General features: G+C 42.1%; 1 protein-coding gene across 2 annotated transcripts in view; it reads right to left on the bottom strand.

Annotated features, from left to right (window-relative positions):
• DDR2 (discoidin domain receptor tyrosine kinase 2) overlaps nucleotides 1–12,984 on the bottom strand; it is a 136,604-nt gene extending 123,620 nt beyond the window's left edge. For both annotated transcript variants that reach the window (XM_004589127.3, XM_058660559.1), the window contains exon 1: nucleotides 12,811–12,984. The gene's annotated coding sequence lies outside the window, so the exon portion shown is untranslated. The remainder of the gene's footprint in view (nucleotides 1–12,810) is intronic.
• Between the last annotated feature and the right edge of the window lie 12,800 nt (nucleotides 12,985–25,784).

The following is a 25,784-nucleotide window of genomic DNA, read 5'->3' as shown; positions in this document are numbered from 1 at the left end:
CCCTGATTTTGGCCTGGTGCATTGTGCAATGGCTTGGCACAAGCCATTGTGGCCATTTGGGGAGTGAATCAACAGACAATTTCTCCCTTGTCTCTCCCTCCTTCTCTGACACTCTGCTTTTCAAATTTTAAAAAAAACTTTAATTAATTAATGAATAACAGACCCAGATTAAAGATAGACCAGGACCAGGGGATGTTCAGTTCCTGCTCTATTTAAATATATATATACAAATATATATATAATTAAATTACTTATATATTAATTATATATTATAAATATTATAGATTATATTGTATATTAATTAATTATTAAAGTAATTATATATTAATTAATATATTAAGAATAGATAGATATAGATATAGATATAGATGTATATATATGCTTAATAGAGTATATATATATATAAGTATAGATATACAAGTATATATATATACTCTATTAATTGTGTGTGTATATATATACACATATATATACATATATGTGTGTGTGTGTATATATATATATATATACACATATATATATATATATATATATACTGTGCAATGGCTCAATTGGCTAATTCTCTGCCCGCTAGCACCAGGATCTCATATGGGTACCAGTTTGTGTACTGGCTGCTCCACTTCCCATCCAGCTCCTTGCTCGTGGCCTGGGAAAGCAGTAGAGGATGGCCCAAAGCCTTGGGACCCTGCACCTGCATGAGGGGTTCTGGCTCCTGGATCAGCTCAGCTCCAGCCACTGCTACCATTTGGAGAATAAACCTGTGGATGAAAGATCTTTCTCTCTGCCTCTCCTCCTCTCTGTAAATCTGCCTTTCCAATAAAATGAAATAAATCTTTTAAAAAATATATGAAATGATCTCCCTTTATCCATACAGGATGCAGATGGATGCAGCCACATGCAATTCTAAGCCCTATTTTATATATATATATATGTATGTATGTATATATGTATGTATATGTATGTATGTATGTATATATGTATGTATATATATGTATGTATATATGCACACATACACACACATATATATACATATATACATATATATGGTATCCATATAATAGGCCATTCCGACTGGAGTGAAGTGAAACATCACTGAAATTTTTGTGTTTCTATGTCTAGTGGTCTTGAGCATTTTTTCATGTGTCTGTTGGCCATTCATACTTAATCCTTTGAAAAATACCTATTGTTGTTGAGTTTCATGAGTTCTTTATAGATCCTTGATGTTAATCTTTTATCAATTGCAAAAATGAAATCATCTGATGCTGAATTAAGGTTGTGGAAAGTGTCACTCCAAAAAGGCTAACATGGTGCATCTCCTTACCCTGGAAAGACAAAGGGCTATTCTATAACACCTGAATATGCTGGTGAATACGTAAAACTAACTGAGGCCTGCAATAAAGATTCAGGAACATGAAAAGCCAACAAATGGAACTGTACAATCTTTTTGCTCCATTTGATGTGGAAACAGCTGATGTGTCTGGTAAATTGACAATAGAAAATCTTTGAGCTATAAAGCAATGATGAGCTGAAAACTAGATATAGCAACTTGTCACCACTCGAGTTATATAAATGTGGTATAAGCCATGATGAATTTCCCACTTTGGGAAGACACACACTGAAATAGGCAACTGTCTTAGGAACTATTTACTGCTGCAAGCAGTTCTTTTCAAACCTTACCATCACAAAAAGTCTCCTGTACTCCAGACTGATGCAAACTTGGAAAAGCAGTTGTGAGTAGCAGCCTCATCTACACCATCACAAGCCTCACCAAAGACAAGTGGCTAAAGTCCTCGCCTTGAACGCACCAGGATCCCATATGGGATTGAGTTAAGTAGATGCTTGAGCAAATATGACAAGGTAATTTTATATTTTAAAAGATTTATTATATTTATCTGAAAGGCAGTTACACAAAGAGAGCAAAAGACAGTAAGACATCTTCCCTTGCTGGTTCCCTCCACCAATGGCCACATGATAGGAGCTGTGCCAGGATGAGGCCATCCTGGTCTCCTATTTAGGTGGCAGTGGACCGAACACTTGAACCATCCTTCACTACCTTCCCAGGCACATTAGCATGGAGCCAGATCAGAAGAGCTGAGATTTGAATCAACACTCATATTACTCATATGGTTGCCAGCATAAAAGGCAGCAGCTTAACTCTAAGCCATAATGCCAATCCCAGTTTTTAAGTCAATAATATTGTTGGTCCATAGATGATGTTATAAGCATCCAAGCTGCACTTTTCAGAAAGGAGTTTCCAGCCCCTCATGTATGACATTATGCTTTAAAACAAGTATGGATTGTCGAGTGGCTAAATCATATCATTTAACACATGTATTACTTTATATGCTTGTTTTCTATGGTGAGAACATTTAAAATCTACTTAGCAATTATGAAGTATATAATATATTATTATTAACTGTAGTAACCATGATGTGCAATAGATCTCTTGAATGTATCCCTGAGTCTAACTGAAAGTCTATATTCTATAAGCAGGTTCTCCGTAGTCCCTCTAGCCCCCAGTCTCCAATAACAGCTATAATACTCTATTCCTCTGAGGATGACTTGTTCACCTCCACATGTAAAAGAGGGCATGCAACATGGCTTTTCTGGCCTTGATTTATTTACCATGATGTCCTCTAAATTCATCTATGTGATTCTAAGTAACAGATTTTTTTTGTAAGGTTGCATAGGCTTGTGACATATGTGTCTCACATTTTTAAGCCATTCATTGTTGAGTGCCCTGTAAGCTGATTACATATCATAGCTATTATGACTAACGCTGCAAAGCACATGTGACTGCAGATGTCTCTTGCACATAATCAGCTTATATTTTTAGATATATATAGACTCCATAGTGCAATCGCTGACCAAAGGAAATGACATGAGTCTGGATAGCACAATTCTTTGCCACCACTTTCTTCTAACCCTCATTTATTCAGAAGAAAGTATCTTAACACTCCATGATATGTGGGTATACAGTGCATGTTTTTCCTAATGTCTGTTATAATGCATGACAAGCAAAGTACAGACGACAATCATGATTTGAGTTCCTCTGAAGAGGTGAATTAAGATCTTCAGAGACTTCAAGAACCACAAACATTACACCTTCCCCATCCCACCCCACCAATTGTTGTCTTCTTTGAAAATGCTCTAGCTAATAGGACTAAGTACAAAAACATTCAATAAGAGTTTTATTTTTCTTATAATGTGTCAATACTTCTTTGGAACACAAAGTACCAATGTATTCTCAAAAGAATTGGAGGCCACCCAAAGGGTGTTCTAAACATTTTGGTATAAAGCAGTGTTTTAAGTAAATCCAGAATTTTCATAAATATCATCTCACTTGTTATGGACAGTTGGCAGATAAATGTGGAGCCAGCTGGATTTGCCAAACTTGATTCTTTCTATTTAACTACCTGAATGCCTTTTTACCCAGTTCTTCCTTTCCCTAACTTACAAGGACATGGATATAAAACTCTGCAACTCCTGGAAGTCTTCCTGCTACTTAGGCAATCAGAAAACTGGATTTACTCTATTTTAATTTCTCCTTTTTCTCCTTCTGCCCACTACATGAGGCTCACTAGTGGAAGGATCCCCAGGCATTAGAACCACTGAAGTTCACTTATGCTTGTAGGACAACACACTGGGTACCCCAAGGTGGAACTTCCTACAGCTCAGGGAAAGAACACAGAAGAACCTCAGTTGTTTTCTGGGAAGCTATTGGATGCCTATGAACCTAAGAGGGGGCAGAAGTTGGTGGCTTAAATCATAAAAATGAAAGGCAGAAGTGAACTTCAGAATCTTATGAGACAAAATACAAAAACCACCAGTCACCCTTCAACTACAAAAATGGTTACCAAAAATGCAGGAAAACCACTGTATCATGCAGTAACTTTCATATTACCTTGAGTGCTCCAACCTAGGACTGGAACAAGATAGAGCACCCTACACTGAATTTGATACCCCTGTAGTCATGAGTGAACTCAATGGGCTTGAAAAAAAATGTTCACCTCTGGACGTGATGTTAAACAACAGTTAATTTGCTTTTGACATGACATTGACACATGACTTCATTGAATAGAGTTACAGGGATGAAGCCAGGCACAAAGTAAGAACTTCTACAGAGTTCTGAATAACTCACAAGGAAAGAAAGATCAAGAGAAAACCAGCAAAGCTCCCACACGGAGGTGTGTCCTGAAACTTCAAGTGAGTGATCATTATCTCCTTGAGACATTTATCTTCTACGCATCGATAGAATAAAATAGATTGGCTCCAGAAACATTCAGTGGCGAATACTCACCAAATCCTCACACATTAGCTTATCTCTTCTTGCACATTTGTAGGTTTCTTCTTTCTTTAACTTTCAAAAGAGAATCAAAATTTAAACCCAGTATTTTTTATGGCAAGCTTAGAGCTTACACCATTTCTTGATGAACTGGCTTTCTTGAGACTCATCTTACAGTAAAATCGGTTCCTAGACATATGTTGAGCTTCTTTACAGTCTCAAAGAGTTCCCTCTGAGAATCTTCCTAACAACAAACAAGAATTGTGCTAACATGTAGTTCGTCCTTAAAATAATAAGCATTGAGAGCTCACCGAGTACTCATTCTGAGCATGGGTCACCCAATGTTGGATTTTGCTAAACTGAGGCATATGGTCCAAAAGAACTATTAACTCCAAGAAATAAAATTTACTTTAGATAGGATATCTCAAAATTAAGCCATCCTTTAGAGAAAAATAATGTTTGGTTAAAATGAGAGAATAAGGATATTTGGAGTATGAAGTTGGATGACAGAGTGAAAATTAAAAAGACTGAAGACTTGGCTTGGCTGTGAAAGTGACTATGTGAGTGTTGTTAGGGATATGGGACAATGATCAGGGACAAATAAAAAGGAGATATGGAGATTTTATATTTCTCTTTACATATGAGAAAATTTAAGTGAAGGTAGGTTTATAAAAGTTGCACAAAGTCCTAACACTAGTTAAAGACAAAGTTAAAAACACCCTGTTACGTTTGGTCCATCGTTCTTTCTTCTATAACATGAAGAGAAGAACTAACTGTATGTTCTTTTAGTTAATCTACTTGAATGAGTTAATCTACTTGATTCTTAAAGGAATTGCTATATTTTGAATAATATGATGTGAAAGATCTCACAAATATCTGCCATTAACCTATTTAATTGGTCTTTCTCAAATAATTTTAAAGGTTATTTTTAGATAGATTTATTAAATAAAATAATAGTATTCAAGTTTAGGATGCAGTATTTAACTGAAAAACACGATTAACCATCATTGTAACTATATTACAGTGTCTGTCTTTCAAGTAACCAGGGTAGTATAAGAGTGTTAGGGTTTGGGGATTTGGGTGAGCATTTCTTGAAATGAAACATTTATTTTCTTAAGAGTCATTCTGTGCTCAGAGCAATGTTGAGCAGAAAGTAAATATTGTTCCCAGGTGAGTCCCAACTCCACATAGGTGAAACTTCTCCTACTGTTAGCTTAACCCAACAAGAGTGGTAAATCTACTCCAATTGATGACCCTACAATGACACATCACTATCACCAAAACCCATAGCTTACAGTGTGCACGCTTCGTGTTGCAAATGTACATTTTGACACATGTAGAATGAACTTTACCCACCATTACTGTGTTATTCAGAGCAGTTTCATGGCCGTAAAAACCCTCTGTGTTTTGCCTATTTATTCTATGCCCTTCCCTAACCCTGGGCAACTGCTAATATTATTATCTCCATAATTTGCTTTTCTAAAATGTCATATAGTTGAACTCATGCAGCAGTCTTTTCAGATTGGCTTTCACTTAGTAATATGCATTGAAGTCTCTCTGTGCCTTTTTGTGACTTGATAGCTCTTTTTTTTTCTTGGTAATATTGAATAGTACTGCATTGTCTGAATGTGTCACAATGGACTTATCCATTTGGCTTCTAAACTGTATCGAGGTGGAATGGTGGGAAATAGAAAGAGCCAGTGTTGTGTCTAGCTGTTGAAGCTACCACCCTCAGTGCCAGCATTCTATGTGGGTGCCTGTTCAAGTCCTGGCTGCTCCAATATCAATAATTCTAACCAGCTCTCTGATGATGGACCTGGGAAAATAACAGAGGATGGCACAAGTGCTCGGACCCCTGCACCCATATGGAAAACCTGAAGGAAACTTCTAGTTCCTGGCTTCAGATGGGCCCACCTTGGGCCATTGTTGCTATTTGGGAAGTGAATCAGTATATGCAAGATTCTTCTCTCTCTCTCTCTCTCTCTCTCTCTCTCTCTCTGTAACTTTGCCTTTCAAATACACAACTGACCTTTACAAAAAAATTAAAGTGCATCTGGATTGCTTTCAAGATTGGGCAATTATAAATCTGTGCAGCTTTAGTGTAGGCACAATTTTTAACACATGTAGAAAAATAGTAAGGAGTGTGTTTGCTACATAAATGTCAAGAATATACATTCTTTTGTAAGAAGTTGCCAAAACATTATCAAAAAAATGGCTGGGCCATTTTGCAATCCTACTAGCAATGAATGAGAGATTCTTTCACTTCACATGCTTGTCATCATTTAAGATACTCAGTAGTTTGAATATTGGTCATTCTAAAGATATGTAGTAACATCATCTTGTTTAAATTCACAATTTTTTGGTAACAAATGAAGCTAAACACCTTTTCAGATGACTAGGTGTTGTCTGTCTTCTTTGATACAGCATCTTTGTTAGGTCTTCTGCCCATTTTTAAATCAGGTATTCATTTACTTGTGGTTGGTTTTTAAGAGTTCTCTGTGTATTCGGTAAGGTAGCAGTCTTCGGTAAATATTTTCTCCTAATCTGTGGTTTGTATTCTGTTTCTTAACATTGTCTTTAGCAGAGCATAAATTTTCAAATTTCATGAAATTCAATTTATCAATCATTTCTTTTATTGATGGTCCCTTTTGTATCACCAAAAACCAACTTATCTAAATCTTCCCCTATGTTATCTTCTAAGACTTTTACTGCTTAGCATTTACTTGTTTAATCTCTATTTTGATTTACTTTTTGTGAGAGGTTGAAGTTCTAAGTCCAGATTCAAAATCATTTGTTGAACAAATTGTTGTTCCTCCATTTTATTACTTTTTTGCTTGTCAAAGCTCAGGGGACTTTAGGCCATTGAAGTCTCAGCCATTGAAGGCATGTGAGGAGTGAACTAATGCATGGAAGTGTTCTCTCTGGTTTTGTCCCTCAAATATATAAATAGCTGAAAATAAAGTTGAAGAAAAATGGAATGAAAAGATAGATATGCTTTGTTGAAAAAAATTGAAATCTGTGCATAAAGGACTCGTCAAAAAGTTAACAAAATGTTTATTGCAAAAGAATCTGTATTTAAAAAATTTTTATGCTAAAGTGAACTTATCTTTCATTCTATTTTTCAATAAGCTTTTTGAAGCACCTTCATACATCCCAAAGAACAAATGCCAGCAGCTTCAGTAACATTTACTAACCCTCCAAGCTTTATATGCTTCTTGGAAATTACGGTACTGTAAGACACTTCAGTTTAACTCTCATGAGCATTTTCAATGTGTAATCTCATTTTAGAAACCCAAACAGTATTTCATTTTACTCCCAGGATGCAGCGCAAATATCATTTAAAATGACTGTTTAAATTTTCCAACACTGCATATGTACATGTGCAAGCACACACACACGCAAATAATATTTTAAGTACTTCTGAAACTTTAATCACTCATTTTCCAAGTTCCTATGTGCAAGACATGTCTTATTATTTCCTAGAGTCTTTATGCTCATTTGTTCATAGATTCAGCACTTATCTACAGACGTTGACTATGTCTAAATACTGTGTTAAACCCTGAATTCGGTATAAGTGAAGGACACAGTAATTTTTAAGAAATAAATTATAGATCCCAAACTGTAAGCCTAAAGTATTCTAAATAACTTTGGAGGCAAAAGTCTAGCTTATTTTTTCACATCTGCTAATAGCTAGTACAATAGTTGTCTAATAATTACATATTGATTAATTGAAGAAGAATAAAATACAACCTTACTATAAAGTGTTAATAATAGGAAATTTGTATCTACAGAGTAGAAGGAGTGCATGAGAAATCTGTACTCCCTGCTCAACTTTTCTATATGTCTAAAAATACTCTAAAATATAGTCTATAATTTTTAAAAGAAATTATGAAATATAAAATTATCAATCTTTTTTGTATACATGACTATTGATAATCACCATACAAGAATAACTTCTGCAGTTATTTTTAAATTATACTTCAGGAAACATTAAAAAACAAAATCTCACAAACTCAATCCTTTATAACAAGATATCATATCTAGTTTTGGTAAAACTCATGTTATGTTCTCCAAACATAAACCAATGAACACATAAAGCAATGAATGCTTATAAATGTCTCTGACCAAATTGATCGCTAAAAGCTGGCACAGAATCTAACAAAGCAGCAGCAGGCAACTAACTCGCTAAGCAATAAATAAATTAATATAGCAAACAATGAAACTGTGGCCAAACTTGCCACATAACTGGTTTTTAAAACTCAAGACCATTTAAAAGAAAAAAAATTACTCAACTAATCCATTACCCCATCCATTTTAATCTGTCTCCTTTGTCAATATGTTTTAACTGCCTTAGCCATGAGACCACCAAGGACAATCTTGGATAGAGCACATTTTGCTCCTTGAGGCCAGGATGAAGTATGTCTAAACGGAAATCTCCACTTATCATCTTCAAACGCTCTGTGCTTTCCAGCTGAACCCTAATTGGAGAACATAAAAATCCATGAGCAGTAGAGGAGGAAATGGAGCCACAGTGATGTTTGCAAGTCTCTTCTGAGGTCAAACATCTAGAACGGGGTGTACTGGGACCAAAACTCACTACTAGTTCCTCGTACCACAACATGTCTGTGATCTTCTGCTCCCACCCACATTATAGAGCACTGGGAAGCATTAACCTCACAGCAGGCTCAATGAGCTCCTCAAAGATTTGGCTCTCTATAGACACCAAACACGGGCCACAGAAAATTGAATGATTGATTCCATTAAAGACAACATCTGCTTCAAAAATTCCTGAACCCCAGAGCTTCAGAGTCAGTCTCACCCTGTGTTTATAACTTCTCTGCCTTTTCATTGCATGTTCAGGAATCCTTGGAGTAGCTCAAAAGCAGCCTTCCTCAGTGCTTGGTGGCCAGAGTGAGATCTCAGCTAGGAAGTACACAATTGCCAACTGCTGGGATACTCCAGTTGGAAAATTACAGAATTTTGGAACCATGAAATAGTTATGTGCAAAGTGTTAAGGGCAAATAGTGAAAACAGGAAAAGAAATAGAAATAAGAGAATTCCTTTCAGCCAAATTATATATGAATAATACAAGCTCAATCACAACATACCCAAATATATGGGAATAAAATGAACACAAGTGAGGAAAAGTTTATAGAGACCTGAACAGGTTATCTGGGCATCTCAGTTCTTTTATTAAGTGACATTATATATTTTTTAAATTGAAAGTACAGTGTCTCTCTAGTAATTAGGCTCTCAATCAATATTGGTTGAACAGAATTTAAACAAAGAGTAGAACTGAATTGCCCAAGGCAACACATCTAGTTATTTATCAGCACAGGTTTCTAACCTTGATTGACATTAGAATTGCCTGGGAAACACTTCCAGGTACTAAGTCCTAATTCTTACCCTTAGATATCCTGATTTAATTGGTTTAGAAATCATCAAGATCTAGTGGAGATCCCCAATTTATTATGAATGAGGAGTGCTGAATTCACAGAAGCCATGGTATTCCTGGGGATCCTGGACATATTTCTAGACTGAGTAGTCATTGTTTGGGAGAGACTCGATCGATTCATATGTTGCACAAGTTTCAAACAGAGCAGGAGGGATAAAGAACCTAGTGTGTCTGTGTAACGGACAGGTAACCCTTTATGTAAGCTGGCACAAGGCGTTAGCATGTCTGTGGAGGCCCATTTTTAGATGGGTGTTTGCTTTCTGGATGCCTGTGAGACATGTGTTTGGATTATGTTTGAGGTGTAGGTGATGTAAAGTGCCTGAAAGTAGAGCTTGTAAGGGAACTTGGGAAGGATGGCTGAGAGTCAATGCTAACTTAATACCTGGGCGGGGGGTGGGGAGAGGCAGCCTAACGTTATTAGAGTGTCTATTCAAACTGAAGTCACATAGAATGATTTAAGCTAAGTTTGTTACACATGATGGAGAATTAGCTGGACTTCAAGTCTAGGAAGTGATCATACAAGAGGGAAAGAAAACAGGGAGTTCATTGAGAGGTCGGGAGAGAACAGGAGGGTGGGCAGGCTCCTTGGAAGGGTGGTACTCTCACTCTGCACTTGGACATAAATGCTGTTCAGGATTCTAAGTAAAACATGCTGGAAAGGGCTTTCTAAGGATATCAAAGAGTGAGGATTGGGAATCAATGCCATGAAGTGTTCCCCACGCAACTTTAATGCTTCATCTTTGGATAGAATAGAAGAGAGAATAGAAGAGAGGTGAGGGCCTTCCATCCTCTCCCCACCCCAAGAGCAGCTACATCCCTTCTGGCAGCACGACCAGAGCAGGGACCATGGAGCAAAGCAGGAAAGGAGTTGTGCCTGCCCTTGACGAAAGGACCCTGGGTCACAGGGCTGTCTTCAACCAGACAGGAAGCTCCTCAGATGTCAACTTCCTTTGAACCGCAAATAGTAGACTGGTACTTTCGAATCCTACTTGTTAAAAAAAAAGTGCAGTTCCAAGTCCAGCATCCTTCGGGCTCTGCTGTGTGGGTGAGATATCATTGTCAGATCAAGCCACAGAGGAAAGACACAGAAAATCCAGGAACATTCCTCAGAAAAAGTGATTACTCAAAGGAGATGGGTGCAGAGACCAAACCCAGTCATTTCAGAATTCCACACACAACCAAACCCAGCTGCCCTGCCTCCAGCATCAGCACCGATCGCCCGAGCCCACAGGTCAGGAGTTCCCTCCCGTGATGGTCTGCTATGAAGCAAATCTACCTGTTAGAGTTGATGTGCTCACACCCTGCACAGTCTTCAAAACACATTCATGCTCAATAGCATGAATTCAAACAATAACACGAAACAGTGTCATTGCCCTTCCGGTATAACAGACTCAGAAGCCAAGTAAAGCAACTTTACCAAGAACTCACCCTGCATCTTCGGATTAAAACTTGGGCCCATTGTATAAACTCAGAACATACTAAGTATCTAAAGAAACCCACATACCTCTTGATAAATGTTCATGCAGGTGCAAAAGCGGCCTGTGAGACAGAATCCACACTGCTCCCCAGCCTGATGGCTTAACATCCTGCTCACATACGGAAACATGGAATGGATTCCAAAAGTAACCAATTGCACGGGGAGTGTGGGGGAAGGAAGTGTTGTTGAGTAGTGATTCAAAGCACGGGTTTTTGTGTCAGACATAGGTGAGTTTGAAACATATTAGCTCTACCCCCTCCGGCATCTCATTTCTCTAAGCTTTAATATTCTTCTTTGTGAGATAAACATAATAACACGTAGAACTATTAAAATTCCAACAGATAAGGTATATAAAGCTCAATGCGTGGAGCCCCGTACAAGTTAGTACGCAAATGTTGTCTCTACTCTGAACAGACACACAACCAAATACACCACAGAACCACTGGCTGATGAACACACACCCCTACTAACTACCTCTCTGTGTAATGACCAACGTCCGCGTGGTAACTTGTTAATGAATCTTCCTCTATTGTCTCAACAGAAACAAACCTGAAAACGAAACAGGAATCTAGCAGCGTGGAGTAGAAAGAACACTTGTTTTAATAACAGCAAGAACCTCAACTTCAGGTTCACCTCAACCACCAATGTGCCGTGTGACCCTGAGTAGGTCAACCCACTTGCTATCCCCTTTAACCCTTCCAAAATCAGTAGTCTGATGAGTTCTCGAATGCTCTTTCTACCTCACTCGCCCGGTGTTTCTCCACCGAAGGCTGCAGAAAGCCAACAGTCGGCAAAATGGTGCTGCTGAACATCCTACTGGTTTGAACACAGGGAACGCTCAACTCAAATGGCTGGCCTAAGAGGCTCGACCACTCTTGGAAGAACTCTCTTTCCCTTCCCATGGGATTCCTGGGCCTCTGGCAGGTCTCCGAGAGGTCTCGACTGAGCGAGAACAGCCCCAAGCCATTCGGCAACAAAGGGAAAGGCACCCGCGCCAGCGCGCAATGTCCAGGAAAGGAGTCCATCGTCCCCAACAGAAACGCCTCCATGCCACTGCCGCCCGGCAAACACAGCCAGCCCCAGCCTGACAGAGAACAGCCCTCATCCAAAGCTAAACTCTCCCAATTAAATCAGCGACGCCCCTGGAAGACATAAAAAAAACTCAGTCTCAGTCCCTTCCAAAACTCAGACCTTCGACCACCACGACCAGATGCCCCCAATCCGGCTTCCCTTGGTTCACTTTCCCCATCCTGAAGCTCACTCTGCAATCGGCCTGTCTTGCCTGCCAACAATTTCAACCCCACTCAGTCTGTTTATTGTGCCTCGCAGCTGCTATGGATTCATTTATTACACTTGAGCCTTCTTTAGTTTTTAGTGTTCCTCAGTCTGCCCTCCATAACAAGTTGCCGCCAGCCCACCCCCGCCCACCCCACCAACTCTCCAGCCAGCGGTGCCCCGTTCCCCTCCGTGCCTGTGCCTGACTCGAAACTTACTTCCTTCTGACTTCTTTTGTAAACTTTTCCTGAGACACCAAGCAGAGCTTTCATTTTCGGAGGAGGAAGAAAATGAAGAAAAAAGACCCATATCACTTACTTTCATCCGGGGGTGCACAGTTGGGGAAACCAAGAAAACAGAGCTGTAATCCAATGGCGTTCGCCCAACCCCGAAAGAAGAATTTGTTGTGAAAGCTCTTTTTTCCACTTTGCCGGTGAAGGAGCGCGGTGGTAGGCATACATCCACCGGCTGATGCAAGATGCCTTTGAGAGAAACCTCACATTCTGAGGATTCCTGGGAGAGCGCCAGGGATCCCAGCATCCAATATATTGCACATTTGGTTTCAATTAGGAAGGGGGTTGGGGAGGAAAGCAGGAAAGTCACCAATCAGAGCTGTTTTCTGTTGAGAGACTATTTCTTTTGACCCAAGGGACCACGGGCAAAGCTATAATTTACAGCAAAACCCATTCATAGAAGAAAAATATGTATGACCATAGGACCGACTTAAAGTTATAGCTCACTTCTGCCTTATCCCCACCCGCATCCATCCCAGGTCCTGTGGGTTTGATGGAGACCCTGTCCCGGCTCTGTGACACCCGTCCCCATCTCAATGATCTTACTGGGGCTGAGGCTCTGAGTTCAAGTTCAGCGTCCCTTCTGACTGTAGCGTCAGGGCAGTTGGGTCCACATAGGGAGTTTGTCTTTAATGTTTTGGCTATGAAACCACAACAGATGAGCTCTACCCACCCCCACCAAACAAAAAAAAATTTGATAAAACTTCCCCAAAAATGTTTCCCACACTACCTCTCCCTCCCCCCCCCCCCGAAAAAACTGGATAGTTCCAGAATCCAGGATTCCTATTTTTTTTCCCCCACTCAATTCCCAGTTGGCCACTGCCTCTGAGGAGCTGTTAGCTATCCTAGATTTATGCTGCTAAATGAAAATATAAGCGTTTACAAGAAGTTTCTAAATTATTTTGTAAACTTGTGCTCTCCCCTCCCTTCTCACTCTTTCTGCAGCCATGGCCAGAGATCATGTGAGAGGGGTGTGTGGGCGACAGGGGAGGGACTGTGGCTGGCTCTCCAAGGAGAAACTAATAATCCACTCCATCAGCCAGGCTCCAACCTTAACCCTTCAGAGCCTGGAGCATTCCAGCCCCAGCTGAGCCACCCTTGAGTGTTGATTCTCTGTGAGTGGATATAGGGGATGCAGGCTAAGCAAGGACTCAGGGCAGGAGATCAATGCAGGAAGGGAGATGAGAACAGAAAACCAGAGAAGACCCATTCTCCTCGTCCGCCTGTCCCTCGAGCCACTGCCAGCTTTTCTCTGCCTGTCCCTCTTCCTGGAGTGTGCAGTGCTATAGAGGGGTGGAAGCAGAAATGGGGCAGACAGGTTAAAAAAAAAAAAGGGAGAGAAGAGAGTGGAAAGGGACCATGGAGGGGCATCACCATGCTAACTCTCAAGTGTGAACAACTTTACAAGCAGAAAAACAAGGCAGAGAAACCACCCAATTGTCATAATGTTAAGTTCCTGTCAAAAGGCTTAGAAGCTTAGCACCACTGTGACAGGAAGCAGCCTATGCTGTGATTCTCACGTGGAGGCTACACAGGGAACGAAGGAGTCGTTCCAAGGCTGGCTACGGAGATGATTAAAGGTCTCAGACTGCACCTAAGAGAACCTTAGAACACTGGGTATCCAGCAAGAAAAGCATGTGCAGAAAGAACCCCATTAAGGAAACCCTTGAAGGAACTCTGAAATCACAAGGGGTTGAGAAGCTGGGACATTCAGCTCAACTCAGTAAATGGAAGAGCACTTTAAAATATCTGTGAAAAATAGAATGAAACCAGATTAGCAAAGTGGTGCAGCAAATTAGGTTACTGCTTGCAGTACTGACATCCCCTGCAGGAGCCCTGATTCCAAACTTGGCTGTTCCGCTTCCAATCCTGCTTCCCGCTGTTGCACCTGCAAAGCACCAGAAGATGGCAAGGTTCTTGGGTCCCTGCTACCCACATGGGGGACCGGGATGCAGTTCCTGGCTCTGGCTTCAGCCTGCAGAGTTGCCTGTTGTGCTCATTTGAGAAACGAACCAATAGAACTCTCTGTCTCTCTCTCTCTCTCACTCTTACTCTCTCACCCTCTCTTCCTTTCAAATAAATGAGCAAATCAAACTTTTTTAAAAAATTTAACTCATGATAAGTTTTCCCAGTACACATTTCAATGAACTTTTTTAAGATTTTTTTTTTTTTTGAAAAGTAGATACACACAGAAAGAAGAAGAGATAAAGAGAGAGAAATATCTTTCATCAGCTGGTTCACACCCTAAATGGCCTGAATAGCTGTAGCTGAGTGGATTCAAAGCCAGGAGCCTGCAACTCCCAGGTGAGTAACAGGAACCTCGTATCTGGGCCCTCTTCTGCTTTCCCAGATGCATTCGCAGGGAACTGGAGAGAAAGTGACGCATCTGGAAGTTGAACCAGCTCCTGTGTGGGAAGCCAGTGTATTGAAGAAAGCACTTTAATCAGTTGTATCTTGCTTCTGGGCCCTCAGATGACTTTTTAAGATCTTCTCTTGGGCTTGGCAGCGTGGCCTAGTGGCTAAGGTCCTCGCCTTGATCCCATATGGCCACTGGTTCTAATCCCGGCGGCTCCACTTCCTCTCTATCTCTCCTCCTCTCAGTATATCTGACTTTGTAATGAAAATAAAAATAAATCTTTAGAAAAAAAAAAAAAGATCTTCTCTTGTCTACAAATCAAGGTTCAGGTAAACAGAAGTGTTGAGAAGCACAACCACCATGTATTTCTATCTGTAAATGGCTAGTAGCTCAGTGTTTTTCTGATGCCCAAGGAAGTAAAAGGAAAGATAGATATAAGGGAAATTTAGTTCATTTTAGGAAACACACACACACTCCCTTGAAAGGTATGTGGTTATTCACAGAACGAAACAGGTGGCATATTTAAGCTTCGCAAGGAATTAGAGTTAGAAATTGACCACCACTGACTTAGGTGACAGCTTTCTTTCCTTTTAAAAACATAGATTTCCAAAATACTAAATAATTAGCAATAAATTACCAGTTTTCACATGTCCCTACTCATTTAGGTCTTTTTTTGTCCACTTCATTTCATCTGTGATGTTGTTACACAGTTGACAAGAACACAGGCCCAGGCCCATGAAAACCACAAAATAGGGTGAGAAGGGTGGAGGATTTGGGGGCAGGTAGATGAGACAAATGCTTCCAATTTTCCTTTTCTTCCTGATTCTCTTGTATGGGGACTGCGAGGAAGGAGGGTATTGCTCTCAGCTGTCTAATTATATCAGTGCCCGGGGATGGGGATGTCTACCTGATACCATCTTACAACCTTAATGTGGAGAGGAATGTTCTAAGGGTATTACTTGAATGGTTTTGATAGTTCCTAGACACTGCTGGTTTTGCTGCTCCAAGGTTGAGAAAATCCTTCTAAGGTCAATTGGCACCCTAGTGCATCCACTCATCCAGAAATTTGCTGTCAAAACTTGGCCAGGAGAGTTGTCCAGTCTGTTTGGCTCTCCATCTTCTGACATGGCACTTGATATCTTCTGCAGGCCCAAATGAGCTGACTAGCATGTCCCCTTCATGCACCTTGGCAAGCTGTCCCCTGCATAGGCATCAAGCATTCAAGGAGGTCCAGTCCCAATACATACATTTACATTCCAAGGTCAAACTAAAAATCCTGTGAGTATCCTTGTGGCTGGAGTTTTGAGTCCAGTGGTCCAGTTCTTCACCTGGGGTGATCCCAAGAAACTTCACCTGGGGTGATCCCAGAACTGACTCTGCATGTGCCAGCCAGTATAGGGTCTGATTCAGTCTATCAGCCATATCAGCCTATGCTGATAATTGTGATTTGTTGGTCAAATCCATCCCCAGCCTCACATCCCATGCCAACCTTCTGGTGTTGTAGCCCAACCTAGCCTGTGTGCAACACAATTTCCCCTCGCACACACCAGTGGGAAATGCAATCTAGTTAGGATGACCCCTCAATAACTCCTACCAAGCCTACTTCCAGTCCAAGTTGTGCACATGCCCAGTATGTACAGCAGACTAGTCCAGTCCATACGACATCTCAGTCGGGTTCTCATATTCAGTTTAGTTAGTATTGCAGCTTCGCTAAGCCCACTCCACTCCATGAAACAGTCCATATGTATGCCAATGGGTGCTGTCACCTTGTCCAGCCTGGCCTTTTCCAAGCTCTCGCTCCCCCGCACACAAGCAGAAGCTGCAGCCCAGCAGAGCAGTGCCCATAGTTTCCCTATTAGGCTGTGTCCCAGTCCTGGATCTTGCAATCTCCAGGGAATATTGTGATTCACTCTGATACAGCTTGCACCCTATCTTGGTACTTGCTGGTGGATGCTGCAACAAAGCCCAGCCAGTCTACACTTATCCTGGCTCTTGTATACACCAGCAGATGCAGTGCCCTGGCCTAACCCAGCCCTCCCCCACACCCAGCTCACACACAAGCCAATGGTTTTTGCACCCCTCTCCAGCCTGGTCTGCCCCCAATTCCAACTCTCACACTCACCAGTGGGAGCAGTGGCCCAGCAAATGGATCCAAGCAGTGCCCCCACCAGTCTGGGGTCATGTGTGTGCTGGTGGGTGCTGCAGCCCAGTCTGGCATAGCACGTCTTGACTCAGCATTCGCCAGTGGGTGTTGCAACCTAACTCTGCCTGACCTGCCCCCAATCCCAGCTCATGCTAAGGTGGTGCTACAGCTGAGTTCAACCTAGCCAAGACCCCAGTCCCTTTCTTAATGTGAATTGGCAGGTGCTACATCCCATCCCAACCTAACCTGGCGTGCACACCCTCCTGACTCTTACATCCACCAACAGGTGCTGTAGACTGATCCAGCCTGGCACGCCACTAGATCTGTCCCACATGTATGTTGATGGGTATTGTAGCCCAGCTTGGCCTGGACTGCCCCCACTCTGGCTCCCATGAGTGCCAACAGGTGCTGGAGCCTAGCCAAGTCTGAGGCACACCCAGACTTAGCCCACGTACATACTAAGGGGTGTTATGGCCCTATCTGCCCCATTCCTGACTCTGGCACTCACAAGTGGGAACTGAAACACAGCATAGGGGTCCCTTTAGTTCCCCTACAAGGCTTGCTCCCAGCCATAGATCTTGCACACGGCCTACCTCCCCATCCTCATCTTGACCCTTGCCATCGGATGCTACAACCTGTTCTGGCTCTGCCTGCCCTCAGTCCTGACTTCCATTGGTGGGTACTGCAGCCTAGCCCTGTCCAGCCTGCCCCCATCCTTAGCTCTCATGCAGACTGATAGGTATAATAGCCTAGTCTGGCATGGTCCACAGCCCATTGTGGCTCCTGTGCATGCCAGTGTGTTACAGCTTTGCCTGTTCCACCCCTCAAGCCAGCCCACACGCCTGCCAATGAGTGGAACAGCCTTGCCTGGCCTAGCCCACATCAGCCCTGACTCATGCTCACCACTGGGAGCTACAGCCCAGTAGGGGAGTTCCCCCACCAGGCCCACTACCAAACCAAGTCTCACACTTGTCAGCAGGTGCTAGGCCCCTACCTGACATAGTCTGACCCCTAGTCTCAGCTTTCATGTGTACTGGTGGATATTGTAGCCCGGCCCAGCCTACACCCAATTCTTGGAGATGCTACAGCCAATTCATCTGCAGATGCTACAACCTGGCCCAGCCCAACTTGTTTCCCAGCCCCCAGTTATCATAAATATCAGTGAGTTCTAAGGTCGTGCCTAGCTCAGTCCATCACCACCCCCTAACGCTCGAGCAAACCAGCTAGTATGGCAGTCACACGGGGTGAGCCCACAAAACCCCACAGAATCTGCTCCCAGTCCCAGTTCTCTCAGGTGCAGGTTGGTTCATGGCCCAGACTAACACGGTATACCCCCTGCCCTGAAACTCCCTGGCACATACTAAAGTCTAGCCATATCAGGCAGGCCCTCCAGCCCTAGCTTTCATATGTACTGGTAAGTGGTAGTTAACACCAACCAGCCTAGCTCAGGTCTCCCATGTGAGCAGGTGTATTGATTTAGCCCTGAAAGATCCTCCAGTTTCCCTCTTACAAACCACTCAAGTCTCAGCCCTCTCGTTTACCTGTAAGCACAGTAGCCTGGTTGGTGGAAGTTCCTCAGAAGTCCCTCCTCACCTTCAACATTCTGCATCAGCGTTCCTCTCTCCCCTACATCCCCACACCTTCTTTACTGAGTATTCCACAACCCCCCAGGCCCTTGAGCATGCAGGTCCCCAAGCCCAATCTTCGGGCATTGTGGCATGCCAGCCTAGGATCCTGCCTGCGGACTGTGCATGCTCACACAGGGGTTGCCAGACTCCCTCTACCGGCATGCCAGCACCTGCCCTGCATATATCTTTAAAAAAAAATAGGCAGGGCCCGGTGGCGTGGCCTAGCGGCTAAAGTCCTCACCTTGAAAGCCCCGGGATCCCATATGGGCGCCGGTTCTAATCCCGGCAGCTCCACTTCCCATCCAGCTCCCTGCTTGTGGCCTGGGAAAGCAGTTGAGGACGGCCCAAAGCTTTGGGACCCTGCACCCACGTGGGAGACCCGGAAGAGGTTCCTGGTCCCGGCATCGGATCGGCGCAGTACCGGCCCGTTGCAGCTCACTTGGGGAGTGAATCATCGGACGGAAGATCTTCCTCTCTGTCTCTCCTCCTCTCTGTATATCCAGCTTTCCAATAACAATAAAATCTTTAAAAAAAAAAAATAGGCAACTATGCTGGCACACTGATAGAGTTAACACAAATTTGGCATTAATCAGGCCCCAGAATGCCTGCCAGCTGTTACCTGCTTTTCTCCCAGCAGTGTAACACTTGCCTAGGTACAAGTCTACAATACAACCTAGACAGTTACCTCCAGCAGCAGTTAATATCCTTTAAAATATATGTATTTTAAAGAGTTTGAAAGAACTCTTGTAGGCAATCGGAACTCTTTGAAGTTCTTAAAACCCAAGAATCTCGATGTTCTGAGAGCTTCACAAAGCCTTTCCTTTGGCTTCTTCCTAAATTTAGTGCATTCTTGAACCTTAGTGTGCTGAAGAACTGTCCCCTGCAGCTTGATTCAGAAAAGCACGGAGACTGTTTTGAGGAATTCAAAGGTCATTATCATGTGTATTTTTTCAATTTATTTATTTTTATTGGAAAGTCAGATATACCGAGAGGAGGAGAGACAGAGAGGAAGACCTTCTGGCCAATGATTCACTCCCCAAGTGGCCACAATGGCTAGAACTGAGCTGATCCGAAGCCAGGAGCTTCTTCTGTGTCTCCCACATGAATACAGGATCGATCCCAAGGCTTTGGGTCATCCTACATTGCTTTCCCAGGCCACAAGCAGAGAGCTGGTTGGGAAGCGGGGCCGTAGGGATTTAGAGCCGGCACCCATATGGGATCCCAGAGCATGCAAGGCAAGGACTTTAGCCACTAGGCTATTGCATCAGGACCTTTAACGTAATTTTGACACTAAGAGTTAGTTTCCAGGTTCTACCTCGTTAATCTGCTAGATGTTGTTCTATGACAGACTTTAATGAAAGATCACCCAAGTTACAAACCCTACTCAGCAGAGTCACCTTGAACAAGGGATCAACTTTCTGTCTCGAAGGTGGGAGGTAATACACACTGGGAGCCCGTGGGATCATAAGGCTCCAATGAGAGCCAGAAGGAGTAATTTATGGAGTGTTTCCCATGTGCCAGGCACTCTTCCAAGAACTTTACATGTATTATTTCACTTAATACTCACAAGAATTTATAGGGTGGGTGCTATTATGGCCTCCAATGTCCCAGAGAGGAAGCCAAGGCACAGGGAAATGAACCAAGACCATCTACCGCATGGGAATAGAGCACATTCATGTATGTACATGGGATATGTGTGTGTGTGTGTGTGTGTGTGTGTGCGCGCGCGCACATGCTCTGTTGGCAATTAAGTATTTACTCGAATTCCAGATTTCAGAGCACGTGGGAATGAGTTAATTCTTACTTTTCCAAGTATTAAAGTCTTGTTATCAGTGAGCATTCCGTCATTAAGCCTCATGAAAAATACATGTTATGAACAAACTATGCACGGATTTCAAGCACTGGTTGCAGCTCCATAAGCATAGCCTTTAATTCCATTTCCCCACAAACTTCCTGAAGTGCCTTCAGAGACGGAAAACCAGCTGTCACATTCCTTCTTTCTGTTCCCTCTACCGTCCGTTGTTGAGCGTCACTCCTCCCAAGAAATTCCACCATGGGAAGAAATGAAAAGTCAAAAGAATAGAGAAATTTCAATCCATCTACCTGGGGCCTCTCAGGGAGGCGCGGAGAAGTCGAGAGAAGAGAACAGCGAGTTAAATGGCCAAAATAAGTCTCCGATTTGCCTGCGCGCTGAACAGCGCTGCATATGATATTTCCCAGTTGAAGGAACATTCTCACAGACATGACTTCATCTGGTCCTCAGACAGCCCCAGTGTGGACTCCGCGCAGATTATTAATATCCTCATGTTACAAATAAGGAAAACAAAGCTCAGGGAAGCGGCTACTCATCAAGGCTTTCTGCTGGGGATGGGGAGACGACAGGAATCAGGCTTGAATTCGGCTTCAGGGTTTCTCAGGTTCAGTCCACGCATTTGGAGCAGGCAGCCACCCTTCTTAGAGCCCGTGGGCTCACCCAGCGCTGGCAAAAATGCTGTGTTATCTTTTCTTGTCTCTCTGCCTGTTGCACTGTGCTTATATTTCCTTTCATTGCGGAGGAAGAAAAGCAAGCCCTCACCTCATCAGAAAGTTTCCAACATGGAAAACATGAAAAATGAAGGCGGGAGACGAGGAAGCTTCTGTAAGCTTTAGGTGCCCTGAGCGGAGTGAGGATATTCAAAACTTATTTCACAACAGGAAGTCTACACGCCTGTGTAGGCTACAATCTGTAAACTTGAACTGTGCTTGTCAGACAAGAAGGCAATCTAACTCAAAATGTTTCCAGAGGTCAGGCTCTTGAAACTGCCTCAGGGTTTATTCCGCAGTGTCGAAAGTCCTGCTAGAATGTTGGACTTGTGACTGTTGCTGAAGGACTGAACTATTGTAATAATACCGGGAAAACAGGTTAGAGAGAGAAGAGACCTATAAAATCATATCATGGAAAATAATATAGATTTTTAAAAGAGAAATAAAATTTAAAGAAAAAAAAAGTCCCGCTGGATATCCACCCTGAGTCTCCCTTGCTGCCATTTGCACCATAACCTTGCCTGCATGCAGGGAAAACAATCAGATAGGAGTTAAACTGTCTCCCAACTCCTCACGCGGCCATGCCCATGTGTCAGAGCAGAGGAGGGTTACAGCACTGCCATCATTTCTCCACGCGCACATTCGGCTGAGAGCCACCCAGCCTGGCCAGGGTGAGAACTATCCTTAGGAAACTTGAAGACCCTCAACTGCCTTCCTTCCAGCCTGGGGCTCTGCCGACATCAGTGAGGAAAACAACCTTGTCCCCATTCACTTCACTGTCTTAATATGAATCCAACAAGTTCGGAAGACCAGAGCACTTTTCGTTATGGAATCTTTTTTTTTTTTTTAAGCGATCCATCCTGCTTTTCTCATCTGTCTCCAGAGAATGCTAGAAAGCCTGCAAGGTTGCTGTCTGCGGGTGCTCATGGCAAGGCAGCTTCAATGTTCTGAAACACCTCACTCTAGAAGCTTTGTTTGCCTAATGTCCCATCATGCAGTTCTTAATGCGTAACTCCACCCCATCGCCCTGAGTTACTCCATAAACACCACCTCTCTGTTTCTAATACACAACATATTTCAAAGCAGAAAGGAATTTACAGCACCAATGTTATTTTTCCATGTACAATTCCAGTTTGGAATGTCCAGCAGCAGCCTTCAAATTGCCTTTCAAGATAAAGACCAGATTCTGGCTCTGGGCTTCTGGGAAGGCTCAGATGTTAGTCTTTGGATGGAATCTGTTTCTCCAGAGCTTTCTCTAACCCAGAGAGGAGCCCAGTTGCACAAAATGTTTTTGTTCTGAACATGCCAGAAATTTGAAACAGACCAAAAAAAAAAAAAAAAAAGATCAAGCATCCCCAAACCAACTGAGGGTCGGGGGAGGGGCTTGCTGGTGAAGCTGACCCCAGTAGCAACGCATGCTGGGAGCACAGAACAAGTCCCGTATCTCTCACTGCCTGCTTAGACCAGGGGGAGCCCCAGTGTCTTCCATGGATGAAGAATAGAAATAGAATTAGTTTTTTCCACGAAAACTCTGAAGCACACTTGAGAGGTCTGGCAGGAGTGATTGTAGGGATGGGTCCTGGATCGACATCCTTACCATTCCCTACCCATGAGGCACCCAGGGCCGCACCTGCAGACCCCGTATTGTCGCCATCCCCCCAGTTTTTAGACTCAAGCTGAGCCTGTGGTCGAACGACCTCTGCACTTACCACAAGTCCATCTGGGATTAAAACCTCATGTCTAATGTGGCCCCTATTCCAAGTCACACTGAGATTATTGAGTGCTAGGACAAAAGTTGCATGCAGCTCTGCTCAGTCTGAACTAACCTTAGTTCCGACACTCCCCTGTAACTAGAAGCCATGCCTGTATTCTCTAACGTGCACATCCTCAGCTGTAATTGAACGAATCAACAACAAATATCTGACCCAAGCTTTTTTTAAATTATTTCCTTTTTTTCTTTTCTTTTTCTACTCTTCTATTTTATTTTTAGCTTTATGGTACAACTCTATTGACTCTGAGATTTCCCCTACCGCCTCCCCAAATCCCCCCCCAGCAACTTATTTCCCTCATATTATTATAACAGAATAGTCTTTCATAAACAGTCATAAGTCCATCATTCTGTTATTTAAGTGTGTCCTGACATTGCTGGTCCAGACAATGGCTGACAGTCCAGCATCCTATTGTCAAGATATATGCAACAGTTTCATTGGGAGTCCATCTTTGATTTGGAGGTAGAGATGCATACTGCATTGTATCTTCACATCTGGATATTATGCTCTCTATTACACAGTTACTGTACATTCCTTGAATCAAAAGCCACAATACAGAATCAACAACAGGGAGAGAGTTAAAAGACTTACAGCACCTTGGGGCTAAGGAACATGCTACTGAGTAACTAATGTGTCAGTGAAGAAATGAAAAAGAAAATAATAACCTTATTGGAGAAAACGTTGCTATTGTGTGATCTATGAGTCAGTGAAGAATTTGATAAGAAAGATAAGAAATTATTTTGAAGAAATGAAAAGAAAAACATTATCAAATCCCATGGACTGTAGCAAAAACAGTATGGACGGGGTTATTGGTCTTACTATTTTTTTAATTTTTATTTTGAACTTTGAATTTTTTACTTCTATTATTATTATTATCATCATCATCATTTTATGATACAGTTCCAGAGTCCCTGGGATCTCCCTTACCCCCTCACCATGTTCCCTCTTCCCACCACTGAGTACCCCTATATCATTATTATACTATAGTTCTTCATGAAAACTCATATGTCCATCATTGCAGGCATGAACAACGGCAAAGAGTCCAGCATCCCATTGTCAAGATACAGTTAACAGTTTCATTGAGAGTCCATCTTTGATCTGGAAGTTAGAGATGCATACTGCATTGTATCCTCACATTTTGGATATGATAGTCTCCATTACACAGTTACTATACATCCCCTTAAATGAAATGTCATAATACAAAATCAACAACAATGCAATGAAATTGAATAACATGCTACTGAGTGACTAATGTGTCGCTGAAGAAATGAAAAAGAAAATCAAGAATCTTCTTGAAGAAAATGATGTTACTGTATGACCTATGAGTCAGTGAAGAATTTAATGAAAAAAAGTATTTTGAAGACATGGAACTTAGAAAAAAAGACATTAAAATCCATGAGATAGTTTCTGCTGATCTTTGTTGATGAAATGTGTCTCTTCTAGACAACACGTAGATGGGTTTTGTTTTTTTAAATCCACTTTTTAAAATCTATCTATCTATAATGTTTGATTAATGAGTTTAAACCATTTACATTCAGGGTTATTATGAATGGGTGGTAATTTGGTCCTGTCACTTTAGGAATGGGTTGTTCATTGATTTAGTCTTCTGTTGTTATTTTACTGTGATGTTCTTCATATTTACGTTTGGTTTTGGTGGACACAATTCCTCTTCTCTGTCAAGAGAACATCTTTAAGTATCTTTTGTAAGGCAAGTTTGGAAGAGGTAAATTCTTGTAACTTTTCCTTGCTGTGGAAGAATTTTATTTCATTTTCCTTGGCCGACAATTTATTTCTTTTAGAATCTGGAATATGTCACTCCATTCTCTTCTGGCCTGTCACTTCCTCTGAGAGGTCTCCTGTGAGTTTAATTGGCATTCCTACATATGTCAGTTGATTTTTTTCACGTGCACATTTAAGGATCTGTTCCTTATGTTCAATTGAAGAGAGCTTGATGATCATATGTCGTGGTGAAGATCGCTTTTGATCAAGCCTGTTGGGAGTTCTGTGCCCCTCTTGGATCTTGTTTCCCAATTCTTTCTCTAGATTAGTAAAATTTTCCCTTTTTATTTCATTAAATACATCTGTAAAACCAGTTTCTCTTTCTACATCTTATGGGACTCCCGTAACTCTTATATTTGGCCTCTTAATAGTGTCTTTCAATTTTTGAATACTTTTCTTAGATTGATCCAGCTCTACTTTCAGATTTTTCTTTATTTCCCCCTGGTGACAAGAAATATCTTCCAATTCTGAGATTCTTCCTTCTGCTTGCTTCATTCTATTTTGGAGAATCTCCACTGTAGTTTTAATTTGCTCCACTGTATTCTTAATTTTTGATATATCAGCTTTCATTTGATTCATTTCCAGTGTGCCATATTCCTTAAATTCCTTGAACACCTGTTTCATGTGCTTCTCATTGTTTATTAGAAGTTGTATAACAAGTGTTTTGAATTCTGTGTCCCCCATTTTCTCAGTGTCTTCCTCAGTTAACTCTGAAGTTGGCAACAGCTTTGCTCCTTTGCAGGGGAGTCTTCAGTAATATTCATTGTGCCTTTGTCTCCTCTTTTGCTCTTGGTCATTGTA

This window comes from Ochotona princeps, chromosome 2 (assembly GCF_030435755.1).
Source record: "Ochotona princeps isolate mOchPri1 chromosome 2, mOchPri1.hap1, whole genome shotgun sequence".
Taxonomy (NCBI): Eukaryota; Metazoa; Chordata; class Mammalia; order Lagomorpha; family Ochotonidae; genus Ochotona; species Ochotona princeps.
This window is presented reverse-complemented; position numbering and strand designations above follow the sequence as displayed.